This window comes from Diplotaxodon limnothrissa, linkage group LG12 (assembly GCF_057381915.1).
Source record: "Diplotaxodon limnothrissa isolate DT_005_m linkage group LG12, D_limnothrissa_male_GT1.1, whole genome shotgun sequence".
Classification (NCBI taxonomy): Eukaryota; Metazoa; Chordata; class Actinopteri; order Cichliformes; family Cichlidae; genus Diplotaxodon; species Diplotaxodon limnothrissa.
This window is the reverse complement of record NC_140607.1, coordinates 2537928-2540794: the sequence shown is the minus strand read 5'-3', so window position 1 is coordinate 2540794 and position 2867 is coordinate 2537928. Positions and strand designations below refer to the sequence as shown.

Here is a 2867-nt window from a genome sequence, read left to right as displayed (position 1 = left end):
TTGGTGTTCTTTATCAGTTGGCCAAGACAGAAATGTTTTAATCTGTGTGCATTGCTTTTGAGCAAGTCTTTACACAGAAAAGGTTTCAGAAAGGTATTTTTCAGGTTCTTCTGACAAGGCTTCAATTTTGGAAAATGCTGTTTGTTTATAGTGGCAACTTATAAACCCTTTGTGATAAGAACATAGTTACCACAGTCCAAGTCATACCTTCAAAAAGTATGCACTTTGTGCTCTTGTGGACCCATCCAAAATTTTTCCAGTGATTTGGCTTGGTATTGGATAAATGTGAGGGAAATTCTATAAAAATAACATAAATACATGTTTTCAAATACATTACAAAAAACGTAAACATGCTATGTCATTATGATCAAAAAAGCTTTTCAACATACCTCACACTGCAAATAGATTAGGCCATCTATTACCTTATAAAACAAATAAATAAATACATATAAATAAAAACAGAACTAAGGAATACGATTCATTAAGTAAATTGTACAATAAAGTGTATTTAAAGCAGAATTTAACATTAGTTTTATGACAACATAAAAGGATTTTTATGTCAAGAGGTACCTCATCTGAAATGTTAGTCTGGTCAAACAGGGATTTCAAACTTGAAATACAATAGAGTTTGGTCCAGCTACTCCCACAAGGTAATCTGTGAGAAAGCATATGCTGTAGTCAACAGATATCATTTTCTTTTTGCATGCTGCAACCATCATCCATTTCAGTCTTCTAGGAGCTTTGTCTGGTTGTAGTTCTTTTTTCTCCTCCTCTCCCCTCATCTATTAATTAAATTGTTTTCTGACCTTCCTAACTGTTTCCGACCTGTCTTCCCAATGTGATGTTTAAGCAATATATGTATGGTCAGAAGGGGGTGAAATTTTCATTGCAGTTGTACGTGTAACATTGCATGTGATAATAAAAGGCTTGATTGGTTGATTATTCAACATGAGTTGACATTTACCTGACATTGTGAAGGAGTCACAGTTTCTGTAAGGGTGTAAGAACATAACATGTGGATTTGTTACACTTCTTTTTCACAAGTTAATAACAATCAATAATTTTCATTCCATTATTAACAAGCTATCACACGATGTCCCTGGGACAACATCTACGCGATGTCCCAGGGACAACATTTACGCGATGTCCCAGGGACAACATTTACGCGATGTCCCAGGGACAACATTTACGCGATGTCCCAGGGACAACATTTACGCGATGTACCAGGACAAATTTGTAAATTTCTGGATTACTGTTAATCTCCATAGAATCAAGAACTCATGTCCAGTTTCACAGCTATGGACCAGTTAATTATGTTTCCAGGTGATAGTTTGATTCATAGATTCAGCACACAACCATAAGTCTAGGCCTTTTAGTCCAGATTCTCTTCACTTATGTTTGTAAAATGATCAGGGAAGCTACTGCAATTTTGCCTGACCCAACCCCCGGACCACGAAACACCCAAAAAGTTGGGGAACGCTGGTCTAGAGAACACTGGTTAGCTAATGCTGTCGTCAAGTAGCCTATCACTAGCAAACAAACAGCAAGCCAAGTGAGGAACATATGTATAATGCTTACCGTTTATTAAAGGAAAGTATCCTAAATTGACTTCAAATTCGGCGGACAGGCGGCGGTTTCTCGCTTCTTCACTTGTATTTCGAAATACTCGAAGGCGGGTATTTCGAAGTCGCAAAGGAATGACGTCACAAGAAGGTGATTGGTCACTTGCCATGTTGAACCTGGAACAACATTAATTATGATGATGTGGGAACAATGCTGACACGAGGAAATCAGATCGTCCAACTGTAGCTGCCTCCACCAGTGTGTGAATGTGAGAGTGACTGAATAGTGGCATTGTAAAGCGCTTTGGGTGCCTTGGAAAGCGCTATATAAATCCACTCCATTATTATTGTTATTATTAAATTACTTACGAGTTTAATTTGTCAGCAACTTCCTGCCAGCCCTCGCTCCTTGCTTTTGCAGCCTTTGCAGTGTTCCCTTGCGTTCTGATTAAACTCTGAAACTCCTGAAATCCCTCACTCAAGAGTTCTTGCTCTGCTGCCGAAAAATACCGAGCCGAGCGCGCTCCGTCGACATTTTCGCCGACCAATCAGAGGGTTGCCGATCAATGTTTCTACTATCGATGCGTAGCCCCTTTTACGACACCCAGTGATGTCACATTACTGCGTCCAGCTGTACTAATCGTCAACAGCAGGTGTGTTCGGGGAACCGGATTAGCGCGCTCACGGTTAGCGCGATGGTTTGGTCTTGGATGTTTCATTTGATCTTGGATGTAGTAAGCGACGTACGAAGCACAGGGCCCATGGCGTGTGTACGTGTGGGTGTCTGCGGGTGTGGCTGAAGGATGAAGGACAGCCACCTGCAGACCTGATGGGCGTGGCCCTGCCGGCTGCCGGTCACGCCTAGGTTCTCACACACCTGCTTCTGATCAGGCTCGTCGGGGGAGCTACTTAACATAGCGATGGAGCTTCCTCCGGTGCAGGATCGTTGAGTTAGACTCCATGAGAGCGGAACACGGGACTGCAGGACGCACAGGCTGTGCGCAGGCACGGGAGCAGAGAGCACGGAATACCAGCACTTGGGAGAAGGCACAACACAGGAGTTGAGGGAGCACTCTGGAGACCTATTGCGTGGTGTACATTTACCCCCACTGTAAATAAATGCACTGTTCATTGCACTAGAAAAAAAAAAAAAAAGTATTGGTTATTTATTTATTTGCCTATCATCTATATTTATCATCTGCACTCACAAATGTTGCTTTAAGCATCAGGGTGTGCTTAGATGATCAGCTACTGCACCAGTGCAGCTCGACTTCTGTGTATTTGATTTTTTCTGTTAGACTGGAA

General features: G+C 41.8%; 1 long non-coding RNA gene across 1 annotated transcript; it reads right to left on the bottom strand.

Annotated features, from left to right (window-relative positions):
* Window positions 1-621: 621 nt before the first annotated feature.
* Window positions 622-1730, bottom strand: LOC146620658 (uncharacterized). The gene is made up of 3 exons (XR_014906636.1): window positions 1579-1730; window positions 965-990; window positions 622-655 (listed from the first exon to the last, which is right to left on the bottom strand). It is a non-coding gene; the product is annotated as an uncharacterized LOC146620658 (long non-coding RNA).
* Window positions 1731-2867: the final 1137 nt, after the last annotated feature.